At 38.7% G+C, this 15,632-nt stretch overlaps 1 protein-coding gene across 1 annotated transcript in view; it reads left to right on the plus strand.

The window, feature by feature from the left end:
- HOMER1 (homer scaffolding protein 1) overlaps window positions 1–15,632 on the plus strand; it is a 91,949-nt gene that overhangs the window by 7,216 nt on the left and 69,101 nt on the right. The window lies entirely within an intron of this gene.

The raw sequence follows: 15,632 nt of genomic DNA on the forward strand, positions 1-15,632 counted from the left end.
TCAGTGAAGTGTTGATGAAATAAATTATCTTTGAAATGTATTCTCACAATTCCTACTTCTTACGCCTGTTCATTTCCAACGGAGTGCTAACCATGGCTTGTCTATACAAAAGGCTAAAAGAATGTGCTGCGTGATATTGGACAAAAGAGTGTTTTCTCCAACACATGACTTACTGTGGTGTATGCAGCCATGTCAATCTTCTTAGGTATGAAGTGTTTTTCATACCAACAAAAATAAGCATGCAGAATAATATATATTGTATAGCTCTGTTGTCAAATGATTGCATGCAGTAAACTGAGGTCCTAGGCAACTATTTCAGTCATTGTCTTTGAAACTGGAACACCTGTGCTTTTGCACTAGTAATATTTTTCACTGTGTGACTAAAGGAGTTAACCTGCAATTAGGAACATTTCTCTTGGATTAACTTAGTTTCAGCTTCTGGGTATGGATTTCCAAGTGCTCTTTTAACATCTGAGTAGACATCCCTTCCATGTCAATATTTGTTCTTGTCCTTTTTACAAAACATAAAAGGAACTCCTTTGCTTTAGCAAACCTATTGCCCAGGCATCCAGAGCTCTCTGCGTAGGGAGGAACTGAGTTTCTACGAGGAAATGATTGACAGTGCTTGGGAATAGGTGGTATCCTGCTGATTTGAGTCCAAGGTAGTCATGGTTCTTCAAAAGCACTGCACAGCTCAGATGGCAGCATTTCTAGCTATGTATGATAGTAAAACTCTCAGGATCTTTGAGAAGTTTTCGGGAAAAAGACACCAGTGCTGAAGCACATTATTAAATAATGATCCTTTTTGGTTGAGTTCTGTGAAACATGAGCACTTAATGCTAGATTCTGTGATTTATCTCACATCTGAATGCAAGTGCTGCCTATGTTTCTTACAATGGATCCTGATGGGCCACTCAAGATCTGAAGTAGTTTTTACTGATAATTATGTATTTGGTGACCTTAAATGTAACATAGATATTTTAAAAAAATCTTCCACTTTTGTCCACGTTAATTATGGTTTTTAAAATCAGGTTGCAACAAAAGCTAGAATAGTTCTGTTACTGGGATGGATTGATTAAGTGTTGTAGGGACCTTTAACATATTCCATTTACTTTTATTGTTGGCAGGATTTGAGAATTAGTATTATTCTAAAATAGAGTTCTCAGACAAAGAAAGACAATCTGCTTTCCCCCAATTGTTCTTACAAAGAACAATTTTACTTACCATGAAAAGAGTCCTTCTCTTCTGCTCCTTAGTAACAACCTTAAATCCTAGATTTAAAGAATACTGCTGCTCTTGACTGCTCAGAGATGGACATGGTACTCCTCAAATCCCTTGCACTAAGTCAACCTTAACAGATAGGATCGAAATCTAGATCTTGTAAAGGTTACCTTCTGTTCCACCGTCTTGCTTGTCTTTTTGTCTTGGTACTTCTGCCACTGACTATTGTTTTTGTCAAACTCAAGACTTTGCTGATTCAGACAACCCTAAATTATTTTATCTTACATATATGCTGTTCATCTTCTTAAAGAACTGTTCCTCTTTATTTGCTTATAGACACTGGAAACATTTTTGCAGTGAAGGATGGTATTAGTACTTCCTGCTCATGGCATTCTATTGATGAGGTTATGGACTCATGTATCATACTGTGTATTCTGTTTCTAAACACAAAATCTTTTAGTAGTGGAAAATGGCAGTTTCTGCTATATGGACTAGTATTTGATGCTTCAGTTAAGCCTCTTTTGGACATAAACATGTGAGCACCTAAGTGCTCCAATTTTGCAAGAGTACGTTGTGTTTAGCATAGCCTATAGAATGTTTTTAAATGCAGCTTTATTTAAAACTGACTTTGCAATACAAGCATTCTGTAGCTAACTAATGAACCTACTTAGTTTTGGCCACTGTTCATTTCATGAACAGAATAGCTCTAGTGCTTGTACTGATATTTGTGGAAAGGAGTGGGTGAGGGAGGCTTTTCTAGTTCTTGGTTCACACATAGGTGTTGAATGCTTTGAACTCTACCAGTTCATTCAAGTACTGTGTAAGGAAAATTGTTCCTGCTCATAAAAAAAGGTCATGCTGAAATAACTGACTCTTAACAAGCACTGATTCCTGGTCTTTGATTAGGTGCTTCCTGACTAGTAGCAGGCATTTATTGCTGAATGTTTTTATTGAGTTATTAAGTATAAACCTCTAATGTAAGCAATTCAATTCCATGTGAAATAAGTAAGAAAATTCCAGATTTATCTATCACACAGGCATTTGAGCCAACACTTCTGCACAAACTATATGGTATCCATTTTGTTGCTCAGTTTGTCAAAATGCGAAGCAGTTTCCTGAGACATGATTTTTTTGTTTTTGTCTGAGTAAAGGAGTGACACCTATCTTGAGGTTAAAACTGAAGTATGTGCCTTTCTTAAGTATAACTTAAATTTTGAAATATTGTTTGCAAAGTGATTGGTAATCTAGTTCTAGTACAATTACCACATTGTACTTGTCTTTATCAGCACAATCAAAGCAAGCACATGAGCTGTCAGTGGAGAAATGTTTCTTTGCATTATTTCAGTAGCAATACCCAATGATAGTACTGATACACCCCTTGTGTTTTGGGAACAGTCATGTTCACAGAATCACGTAATCACAAAATGGGTCAAGTTGGAAGGCACCACAGTGGGTCATCTGGTCCAACCTCCCTGCTAAAGTAGAGCCATCCTAGAGCACATGGCACAGGATTGCATCAAAGTGGTTCTTAAATATCTCCAGTGAGGGAGACTCCAAAACCTGTCTGGGCAGTCTGTTCCAGTGCATGGTCATCCACACAGTAAAAAATATTTAGGTGGAACTTCCTGTCCATCAGTTTCTGCGCATTGCCTCTTGACCTATTGCTCAGCACCACCAAGAAGAGCCTGGATCCATCCTCTTGGGAGCCTCCCTTCAAATACTTGAATACATTCATGAGGTCCCCTCTCAGTCCTCTCTTCTCAAGGCTGAACAGGCCCAGCTCCCTCAGTCTTTCCTTACAAGAGACGCTCCAGTTCCTCTCATCATCTTTGTAGTTCTCTTCTGGACCCACCCCAGGAGTTCCATGTCTCTTTTGTTCTGAGGAGCCCAGAACTGGACACAGCACTCCAGGTGAGGCTTCACCAGGGCTGAGTAGAGGGGCAGGATGAGCTCCCTTGACCTGGTGGCAATGCTCTTCCTAATGCACCGCGGGATACCATTGGCCTTCTTGGCTACAAGACCTCGTTGCTGGCTCATGGACAGCTTGTTGTCCACCAGGACCCCCACATCATTCTCCACAGAGCTGCTTTCCAGCAGGTTGGCCCCCAGCCTGTGCTTATGCCTGGGGTTATTCTTCTGTAGGTGCAGGACCCTGTACTTGCCCTTGTTGACTTTCAGACAGTTCTTCTCTGCCCATCTCTCCAACCTGTCAAGGTCCTTCTGAAGGGCAGCACAGCCCTCTGGGGTATCGGGCACTCCTCCCAGCTTTATGTCAGGAGGGAACTTGCTGAGGAGGCATCTGTCCCCTCAGCCAAGTCATGGGTGAACAAGTTAAACAATACTGGCCTAGTATTGAACCTTGGGGGACACCCTTAGTGACAGGCCTCCAACTAGACCCTCTGCCACTGATTTCAACCCTCTAGGATCTGCCGTTTAGCCAGTTCTCAATCCACTTCACTGTCTGCTCATCCAGCCCACACTTCCTGAGTTTGTGTATGAGGATGTTGTGAGAGACAGTGTTGAAATCCTTGCTGAAGCTGAGGTAGATGATACCCACTGCTTATCCGTGAAACACCCTAGTACAGGTATGGCCCTTCTTTTCCACCTGTTAGGGCCCATTCCTATGGCACTGCACTTGGCACAATTCCTTCACTGATGTTTACTATGAAGACCTGTGTACCCGTTTCCCTGTCAGCCTCTGTAGCGGCCTATGCAGGGCACTGTTTGCTCCATGCACAGTATGTGTTCATACTAGTATGTTTAAAAATGGATTGTGCCCTTTATGATTGTTGTACTCTCACTACAGTGGGAAGTTGCCTTATGGTGCAAGGCATGTCATTGGGAAAAACAAGATTTTGAGCCATCCTAGGAATGCCTTCAGTGATCTGATGAGCAAACTGGAAGCCTGTCAGGAGTGGTATTTGGGTGTCTCAGAGTGTTTGGTGTATGTGTGATGTGAACAACCAGGGAAACAGATCTGTCACTCCCAGTTACAGGTCAATATAGGTTCAACCTCTGCAACTAAAATTCAGTTTACTAGGCTGTAAGTTGTCACAAGGGAGGGACTTGCTGGCATACTCAAAGGGAATTTGAAAGGGTTTATAGTTCCTGCAATGCTCACTGGGATGATTCAAATTGTTTTGTTATTTATGAATATAAAATTAATTTATTTACCTTTCTAGGAGTCTTAATTCAGTTCCTTGATACAAATTAAAGAATCCAATTCTCATATTTTGATGTGGACCAGTGATTTTTTTTTTTAAACTTAGCATGCAGCTGTACTGCTCTGGATGGGGTTGCAAATTGTTTGATGATGAGTTAATGGTGGTAGTGATGAAATGCATGTTTATTTGGCCCAGTTCATTCTGCTCACTTATGTAAGTTCTGATACTTCCACAGGTACTGGTGGAAGCATGACTTCAGCTTTGAGGTGTCTGCAGTCAACATGCAGGTTGTGCTAATGGTTTATTTCAGGGTGTTTATTTCTGAGGGTTAAGTGCAAAGGCTCTCAAAACTGACTGTTAACTGACAGCTTCTTAATGTTAAATAAGTGGTTAGTAGGTTTTAAGATGAAAATGAAAGGCATGCCAACTGCCAGGCCCACTAAAATGAAAGGCTTTTTCACTTGGAGGACGCATGACAAAATTAGTAACTTGGAGATGTGGAGAAAGATAAAGTGGACTTGGTTGATGGGGCAAGGAGTGATAAGGAGGTGTGATTGTTTCTGTATGAAGCCCTACAGGGAAGCAAAATGGAAATTTAAAGCCAAACTGCTAGGAAACAAGGAGGAGTTGCTAAAGATTGTGGTGCCATATAAGGAAACCTTATTTTGCTACAGAAATATGTTTGAGACAAGTTCCAAATTAACATAATAAACAAGGAAGATACGTATTCCTTATTTTTTCTGTTGTGAACAAGTTGCTAAGTGATCTATTGTTTAGAATAACAAAATTATGACTAGTATTAGTTGAGGGTTGCCTTTCAAAGTCAAAGATGATTGGAAAAACAGCAGTTAGGCTAATTTTTAAATACTGTCACTGTTTATCATATAATTGCTGATTATCTTAATGGAAACGCATGAATAATTGATTCTATGATTTTGTATTTATTCTGTTACTTTTTAGGTTCCAGAATTCTCATCTGTCTCTATTGTCAAAAGCCCCAGCTTTGTCTCTGTTGCTTCATACCTGTGAAATACAGCCATTAGAACAGAAATTCTTGTCATAGGCAATATGAGACTTGATGGAGCGTGGAAAATCACAACGTCAAATTAGAAAATACTGTGTTTGCATTGTTTATTGAACTCTGCCATATTTTATGCAACCAAAGCTGACGTAGGGTTGCCACTCTTACAGTTTCAGTGCTCTGCGTGGCTTCATGTCCTAGTGCCAACCCTCTGTTCTCCATTCCTTCATGCTGCATGGCTGTGCATGATGACAGTTGTCAGTGCTGCTGAAGGATTTCATTACAGCCACTAAATTGATGTAACTAACTTTAGAACAGAGGGTGTTGGTTTACAGACAGTCTTATGCTTTCATGTCAGGACACAGCAAGGGGTTTCAGTCAATTGTCTGAATATGTTGCTCTGAGTGGCACTCCTGCGACTACTGTCTTATGACCCCTATATCCCACCAAACAGTATGATTAGCATCAAAGAACCATTATCCACTTGCCAGGTGCTGTTTTTCCTTATCTATGTCTCAGCCACAGCACCTATGGGGCCCCCTGTGATTTGGCTTAATTCTCACCTTGTTTAGTCAGCATCAGTTGGACTAATTAGTTATTTGTGAGTGGCATAAACAGCCCTTATCACAAGGTGAAAATTGATTTGCAAAGGAAACTACTGAACTTCAGATCTTAAAGAGTGATAAATTAATTTGAATGTGTCTGTGAAACTGACAAGGAAAACATGCAGGTTGGGATTAGGTTTGCATTCTGGAGATTGCAGTAAATTCAAAATTATATCCCATCTGGAGCCTTCCTCCTGATCCTCTTCCTCCGTACCCCTGAAAAGGAGGGCGCTGCTGGGCCAACTTATAAAGCAGTGCACGAAATCCTGGCTCACTAGCAATGTTTCTGGATCTCAAAGCAACTTTGTGGTTCTCCTCTCTCTGCTTCTATATTTGGAGAGCTGTGCTTGTTCTGCTTGTGTAAGGGGTTTCTTTATTTTTTCCCTCTTCTGTTGTTTTTTTTCCTTAAAACTGTAGGTCTTGTAATGGGTCTGAAGACTACAGATACTGTCCCTGAGGACCATGTCTAGAAAATATCTAATTTTTTAAACTCAAGAAAACTGGTGGTGCAGGAGGACAGGAAACTATAACTTAGCTGTAGCATGACTTGTGTATTAAAGTACTGTGTGAACTAACAGTAGAATCAAGCTGAACAGTTAAACCACTTAATATTCTCCCTTAAAATATTTGCATGAGTTCTGTTAGAGTAATCTGACTGACACAGCTCCATTGCACGGGAGATTTTAGATGAAGATTGCAAAGAAAATACCGGCTCTATACAGAGAGTATCAATGAACCAGGGAAACCAACAAGAAAATCTGGTTATTAATTGCTTTTGACCCTTCTATATTTATTTTACTGTCAGGCATGAACGACATTATATCTTCATTTGCTAAATCGTTTTGTATAGGCTTCATTTCTCTCATTTCTGCATGTGTTGGAAGTGGGGCAAAGTTGGGTTTCTGTGCAGTGGAACGGAGAGGAATGAATATTTTTAGATGTAGATTAATATTGCCTGCCTGTTTCTTATTCCAGATGCAGCTTAGCTTAGTTTACTGTATGTAAGGGCTGTTGCAGGAATGTTAACATTAGACTTCTTTCAGAAATGTCATTCCAGGGTTCTTTGTTCATAGAATAGAACCTGATATTAGGTTGATTTTTTTTGTTTGCTTCTGGTTAATATTTTTAGTGGCTAGATGTGGAAAATAGCTGTACATCTTAAGCATAATTGTCTAGTTCTAAAGATAGAAGAAATTTTCACTGACAAGAATTTTTGGACAGAGCAAAATTCAGTATTAAAGTATAATGTTTTTACTATCATGATTTCTTAATATTTTCACTATAGGTAAATATCTATCCTAAAATTCAATCTAAAGTAGTTTAGTGCTTCTAAGTTGTTAAAAGCTCTCCAATCTTGTAATTTAAAAACAAATTTAAGATAAAAGTTTATTCAAAAGTGTCTTTATCCACTTACTTGCTCAATTTGGAGAGATAATCACTTGGATACCTGGAAAAATTCTGAATATACCTATATCGCTGGAATAACTTAATAGACTGGAGTGAGATGCATGAAGATAAAGCTGAGTACTTGTCCTTGGTAGTATACTTTTTGTTACCTCATCTGACTCCCAAAGCTCTCACTTGATTCCTGGTATGAAAATGAGCTTCTCAAGGTTGTGTGGAAGGACAAAAAAGGAAAACTTTAGAGAGATGGACCTTCTTGCAGCTGTTGGGGGAGCTTTCATGGTCAGTGATAAATTATTGCTGTGGATGTTTCCTTCAGCTGGTTGCCTACCTGCAGAACTTGAGCAACATCTGATAGCTGGAGGCACTGGAGAACAGACATTTTAAAAAACCCGAAAGAATTGCAGAAATGAGAGCAAATCCAGTATTTATCCATTTTTCTTCCTTTTTTAAAAAAAAATCATGTTAACATTACCCTATACATAACCTCCAGGTAGCTTTATTAATCTTTAGTGTAAGCAACTCCATGTTCTCTAACATTATACCAAAAATTTAAAAGTTTTGTTGTTTTTTTTCTTTGCTCTACAGTACCAGTTTTAATTTTAAGTACTGGGCACCGATTTGTCTCCAGCTTTACAACTCTCCCAGCTTCCATGCTGTTGATACTACCAAATTTGTGAAACTGTAGTGTCTGTGCTGTCCTACTCTTCTAAAGTTTACCAAGAGCCTTCATGGGTGTCTTATGAATGGGAAGCTCAGACAGAAGTGAGTTCAGATAAACTTTCTCATTTCTCAATGTTTGATATTTGTTCAATAGCAAGAGCTTTATTTCCCAAGGTAAGGTAGTCTAACTCCTACGATTTTATGTGATGACCATACATTTTAAATGCTGTCAGTGCCTGTCTTACACTACCTACTTGTATAATACTGCTCTGTCTCTTTTCTTTCCCTTCCTTCTCTGGAAGGTCTTCTGTATGGGCTTCCTGAGCACTTAGTTGAGATTGGCGTGTACAGAGTGGTTCATTTTTCACCAAACAGACTGTTTTACAGGATTACATACCTATGAATCATAGAATTGTTAAGGTTGGAAAAGACCTCTAAGATCAAGTCCATCCATCAACATAGAACTACCGCTATGTTCACCATTAAAACGTGACCTCAAGTGCCATATGCACACATTTTTTGAACACTTGCAGGGATGGAGACTCCACCACTTCCCTCAGCAACCTGTACCAATGCTTGATAACCCTTTCCATAAGTAATTTTTCCTAATATCTAATCTTGTAGAGGTTTAATTGTGAGCAGATCCCTAAATTATTTCCTACTGGCTTCCTGTACCTTGTGTCTTAAGTACTAGGCAATATCTGATTTCAAGTTCAACTGCTGATCAAAACTTCATGTCCTGGAAAACCTAATGGACACTATATAATGATGTTTCTGGCAAAGGTAAATGTATTTTTTACTTAGTCTTACAGGTTTAATGAAAGTTTCTAGATAATTTTTCTCTCTTCAAATCCTGAAAAATTGCTGATATTATTTGTGATGGTATGGTAACTCAGAAGTGCTTAAAAATCTAATACTAAAAGCCGATTCATAATTGGGAACACAGTAGTTTTAAAAAGCTTTGAAGGCAATGCTCTGTGCAGTGTTATGTAGCCGTAGAACATATTCTGTAAAGCCATTGAACTTTACAGATAAATAGTCATGTATATGTATTAACTGCTAACTGCATACAGAAAATTTACCAAGCTTTTTAGTAACAACTTCCTAAACTTTTGTTGACCTTGACTCAACCCCAAAACATAACAGCAAAAGCAGGTCTATGAATGTAGGTATAAAACTAGATAAACCATTGGTGGTATGGGAGAGATTTTCATCTGGTTACTCAGTTGTAACTTGTACTTTTTTTCCTATCTCAAAGCTTGTTTTGAGACATGAAAGTTGTTATTGTATGTGTGTAAGAAAGCAAAATCTGATTGTACTCATTACATAAGTACACAGTGTGTTTGTTTAAGAATTTTATAATTTTAATTTTAAGATGGCAGTTGTTAGTCACTGTCCAGAAAAAGATTTTATTTCAGAACCATTTCCATACAATGAAAACTGGCGTTATGCAATACTTTGCCCTCGAACTGTCATATACAGTTTTTATCAGACTTCAGAGCATTTTTAAGAATGTGGAAAATTCTGTGTTTTTCTGTTGCTTTGAACTGTGCTTGCAGAACTTGTTGACTTGGACTCCTTAAACAACATTGATTATACTTGGATGCTGTAGTTTTGACTAGGGCTGCACTTTTAATCACTCTTCTTATTTCTTTTCAGGGATCTCTCCTTAAGCTGCCTAGATTAACAAAAGCTTGCTATAGCTTCAGAAACAAGCTAGGGGAGAGTATTTTTTAAGACTAGCAGGACATTGGGAGAAAGCTGTAGGCTTGATGTGCTAATACTTTGAAAAAGCAAAAGAGTTTTTGTCCTATCCTAAATGTGAGGATAATCAGCAAATGCCTGAGAAATCATGTGCAGTGTTCATGTTGTCTGATCTGGAGAGAAATCACCTGGGATGACAGCTATTGTAGAGACTCAGAATTCAGTGTGTGCAAAATTACCACTTGCAAAAACACATATATGATGCCTACTGCAAGGGTTTGCCAGAGAGTGTATGCTAAGAATCCAGTCTGCTATGTAGAAGGGTCTACTGTGCCTGTGGCTGTAATGAGCTGAGGACTGCACATTTTTGTCCAGTCTCCACTGTAAATTGGGAACTTGGAGTGTTGCACTCCAGTTCTGAGCACAGGGATGTTGTCCTGTTTTGGGATGTGGGGGCATCATCTTCCTCTGAAACTCTTAGACTGAAATTTGATGGCTGAAATCTTGCTCTATTTGCAACAAGAAGAGGATCTCCAAGACACATCTTGTTGGACTTACCTTGAAAACGGTCCTGTGTTTGGAGTCCAGGTGCATCAAAGCCAGTAAGTCTGCATAATGCACTGGAGTTTCAAGATCTATATTGAGGAAATAGAAATTGATGAAATGAATGACATAAATGTTCATTGTCATGGAATTTTCACTACACAATAGAACTTAGGAACTATCAAAGATGAGCTGAGTAGGAACACCTCATCTCACTGGGCATGCTTATTCACCACCTTTTTGTCTTACTGGTTGGGGAAAATACTTATGCTGAGAAATCTAAAACTTTCAGTTGGAGGTCAGTGCCCATGGTGGTTCCTTTTTTTTTTTTTTTAAACACAGTTCGTCCACGGGCCACAATCCACTCACCTGATACCACGTCTGCTGCCTGCTCCTGCTTGGGCAGCTCTTTGCTCCAGCACCTGCTTAGGTATCATTGCCTGTGTCTCTTTTTTTAATTCAGCCCCAGTCCTGGGCTGTTCTTGTGTCCACCCTGACCTCATCCCCCATGGTGCAGCAACTTCTGTACCAAAACGCTGTCAATTTAGCCCAGTATGTGGGGGGAAATTTTAATTTTTTTTAGCATCATTTATATACTGTAAGGGGAAGCAAGTACGACATGAACTAACGTAAAAGTTCATACCGAAGACAACACAATCCCAGCCTTGAAAATTTGTAGGTTTTATTGCAGTGAATATAACTTTGGAGTGATGGTAAGCAATAGTGTGGGAAAAGAAATAAGCAAAAAGAGATCATCACCACTGGTGTTGGCACAATCTGAAAGTACCAGAACACATCAAAGAATAGATACTTTTTTTTAAAAAAAAGCAAATATTAGTTATGGATTAGCAAGAAAAATTCTTTCTAACTTTCTATATTAACTTAAGCTTCTTTCATGAAAGCTTTAGTTAGTGTAATGTACCATTCCTATATTGGGTAGTGTGCATTTTTTTTGTAAAGGCTGCATTAAGATGCCAAAGTGGAAAGGGTGGTTGAAAACTATTCATTCAACTATTAGGACACAGGATTATCTCCTAAGCATAGCTTGGGACTGACTGCATATCAATGAATGAATTTCTGTATCGCTGATGAAAAAAACTGGTACGAATCTGCCTGCTAATGATACTTCTTATGCTTCTTTAGTTCTCACATTGCTACTCAGGTCCAGGAGGACTTGGCACTTACTTCTTGTTAGTCTGTGTTTGTCCATGGTAAGGTTACAGTCTAAGCCAATTAAGAACAGCAGGATATTAGTCTTAATGTTTTTGCCACGCCTGAGTGGACATTTTTAATAGTCAAACTGTGTTACTGTGGCATTCTTGTTAGTTTGTTTTCTTTTTTGTTCAGAATCAGAATATTTCTGGAAAAATGAATTACTATTCTGTTTAATTAGTGAGGAGTTCTGGTTTCAGGTCCTATTACTGTCTTTAATGAATACTAAATACTTTCTGGTTATGAGAGATTGAGAAGAGAAAGCTGAAAGAGGAAGAGAAGAAAGGGAAGAGTAAGAAACTGGTAGGAGTTTTTTTCCGGAATTGCTTTTTCTTATTTAAAGCTGTGCTTCCTTTTCAACTATTTATAGGCAAAAATAGGGGACTTATTTTTTATATGTGGAAATATAGATTGTAATTTTTTAGAATATATATTCATTTTTTGACGACTTAGCAAGGCAAAGAGGAAACTACCCTCCTCTTTAAACAATATTCCTATAACTAATAGTATTTCAACTGAATTGATTGAGACTTCAGACAGAGAGCATCATGTCCTTGTGTGGATAATGGAAAGAACAAAGCTTTTGTGTAAAGATGAATTGGCTGAAGTTACAAATATTTTTGTATGTTTCATATATTACCTTTTGTTTGTTTATACATGTTTAGGAAATCTAAAATTTACGTAGCTCTATTATGTTGCTACAGAAAAGTACGGATGACCTAATTGTACAGCAGCTTCGAAGGACTTCAGTGATGCATCAGGGACTGATTCTATAACACAATTGGTCCTGTACACATGAAGTGTATAACTTCTATTAGTTTTTAGAAATAATCTTTATAAATGTTCATTGTCAAGTGTCAAAACAGTGGTCTAATTCTAGAGGCATCTAAATTTTAGCATCTTTTTCAGAAAAAACTCCTAATTACCCCAATAATCTGGCAAAATCATGATTTATCCAACTAGTGTAACAAAGAGAGCTATGCTGTTTCCACGGAGTGTAGACAGCTTGTTGTTCAGTAAAGCTGTAGTTAAGACATGAAAAGACTGTAACTCTAGTTTTATCAGAAGTATTAAAGAAGTGTAAGTAAGCTTCATTTATGAAGTTACATACCTAACTGTAATGTCTGTGCCAGACCATATGTGCCCTTCAAAGTGCTCTGGTTTGTCTTGAGCAGCACATCTGAGGAACCAGCACAAACGTGCAGGCCACCTCATCAAACAAATTGAAGATATTTAGATAGGGCAGTGGACGATTTTTGTGCTGACAGTGCAGGAGAGCAGCATCTCAGAGCTGAACGATTGACTTTTACTGACACACCCACTTGCTTTAGTCGTAGTATTCACCTACCTTTTACATATTAAAATCCTAACCTGTGATGTGTTGAAAGTCACAGTTATGTGACATACTGAACTGTGACTAAATTGAATATCAATGCTGGTCAGATGTGTGTTCATTAACCACACATCCACAACTTGTATTTGGTTCTTCTTTGGTCTTTAATTAATGTGGTCAGAGCCTTTATATTTTCCTTTCAATGTCAATCTTCATCAAAGTGATTGCCAGGCTTCTAAGATTTTTTTTTTTTTTTTTTTTGGTCTTTAATTAATGTGGTCAGAGCCTTTATATTTTCCTTTCAATGTCAATCTTCATCAAAGTGATTGCCAGGCTTCTAAGATTTTTTTTTTTTTTTTAATGGGCTCTTTAACTTTCCAGAGTTAAAGTGCTGGTTTCATTATGGTAATATGCATCACTTTGTATTTGCTTATGCTTAATTTGGATGTAAATGAAAAATATATCTAAGGTTGAAGACAAGTAAAGTCTAAGTATGACTGAAGAAGTAATTGTAGATATTCAAAAGAGTAGAAAGAATTCATGTAAAAATTCCATTAAAAAAAGGTAAATAAAAGCCAGTCACCTTTTCATAACCGTTGTGTTGAAGAGATTTGTATCAGGAGAACAGCTGTGCAACCTCCTATAGCTTGATGATTTAGAAGGAAAAGATGAGTTGGTGTTGAGGGTACAGTGACTTTTGTATGGAGAACTGGCATATGCATTGATTCCCTTGGTCTACCTTCCTTCTTCTTTAGCTTTCACTGAAACTATATTGCTATTTCTGATCTGTTCTGCATCCTTTCTGTCATTTCTTCCAACACCTAACATAGGAGATCACCACATCTGCTGTCAGTTGAGCTTCAAGGAACCTTAACTACCAGCTGCTACTGAAAGCTGCTCTTCCTGCCAAGCAATAGAGATATTTCAGAGTTCACATCCCCTTTGTAATAAAGCCAAATTAAACTTTCTGGACTATAAGTAACCAAAATTCATTTATTTTGGAAAAAAAAAGTATTAAAAATGTACCTCTGAAAAGGAAGTAAGGCAGGGCAAAGGGTATGTGTTTTCACATCTTGGAAAGGGGAAGAAACAAGAGAGTCAAAAAACCTAAAAGGTTAAATCCAACTCTAAGTCCTCCTAATTAATATCTTTGGAATTTGATGGCATCATTCCCTGAAGAATACAACAATCTATTTGTCATTAAAATGTAGCTAAATTTAAACTGGCAACTACAGAATTATAAAATGGTTTGGGTTGGGAGAGGCATTAAAGATCATCTAGTTCCAGCCTCCCTGCCATCCCCTGACAGGGATGGGTCATTCCACAACTTCTCTGGGCAACCTTTTCCAGTGCCTCATAACCTCACAGTAAAGAATTTCCTTCTAATATCAAATCTAAACTTGCTCTCTTTCAGCTTAAAGCCATTCCCCCTTGTCCTATCACTACATGCTCTTGTAAATGTTCCTCTCCATCCTTCTTGTAGGGTCCCTTCAGCTACTGAGAGGCAGCTATAAGGTCTCCCCTGAGCCTTCTCTTCTCCAGGCTGAATCCCAATTTTCTCAGCCTTTTCTCATAGGAGAGGTGCTCCATCCCTCTGATCATCTTCATGGCCCTTGTCCAGTCTGACTCCATTAGGTCCATGTCCTTCCTGTCTAGGAAGCCCAGAGCTGGATGCAGTGCTCCAGGTGGGGTCTCACCAGAGCAGAGTAGAGGGGTGGAATCCCCTCCCTTGACCTGCTGCCCACACTGCTTTTGATGCAGCCCAGGATACAATTGGCTTTCTGGGCTGTGAGTGAACATTGCTGGGTCATGTCCAGCCTCTCATCCACCAGCACCCCTGAGTCCTTCTCAACAGGGCTGATCTCCATCTGTTCATCACCCAGCCTGCATTCATGCCAGAGGCTGCCCGACCCAGGTGCAGCACCTTTCGTTTTGCCTTGTTAAACCTCATAAGATTCCCATGTGCCCACACCTAGGGTTGTCTAGGTCCCCCTGGATGGCATACCGTCCTTCAGGTGTGTCTACTTGGTGTCAAGGGCAAATTTACCGAGGGTACACTCAATCGCATTCTCTGTGTCATCAATGAAGATATTAAACAGTACTGGTCCCAATTCTAAGGGACACCACTTGTCACAGATGTCCATTTGGACTCCAAACCATTGACCACTACCCTCTGGATGCAACTGTCCAACCAATTCCTTATCCACCAAACAGTCCACACATTGAAACCATCTCTTCAAATTTTGGGAGAAGGATGTTTTTCAGGACTGTGTCAAAGGCCTTACAAAAGTGCAGATGATTGACATCCATAGCCCTTCCCTTGTCCACTGATGTAGTCACTCCATTGTAGAAGGCCATCTTATCACTGTCTTAGTGATATCAAAATATATTTAGATTTGTGTGTAATGCTATATGTCCTGGTAGTTGTCATGGTGAAAATAAGTTGTAAATTCTGAAGTAGAGTAGTTTTTTCTTTTTACTTATCTAATTTCATTTGGTAAGCACTTTACTTTGCCTCATATATTTTATACATCATTTAGTGTTAGTATGAATACGTGCAGGTGTAAAGCTCCAAACAATGAAGATTTCACAACACATGTTCCTAGCCTTAATTAATGTTAGTTTTGGAGAAACTGTATTGAATCAGCCAATTCAGTTCCAGATTATGGCCTAAAATTGATTAGAATAATCAGAGTTTTGAAAGGTTTTGGAAAACTCATACGTGTTACGCAGTGTGCAGTGTAATGAGATGAAGTTACACG

This window comes from Lepidothrix coronata, unplaced genomic scaffold, assembly GCF_001604755.1.
Source record: "Lepidothrix coronata isolate B3197 unplaced genomic scaffold, Lepidothrix_coronata-1.0 Scaffold22, whole genome shotgun sequence".
In the NCBI taxonomy this organism is placed as follows: Eukaryota; Metazoa; Chordata; class Aves; order Passeriformes; family Pipridae; genus Lepidothrix; species Lepidothrix coronata.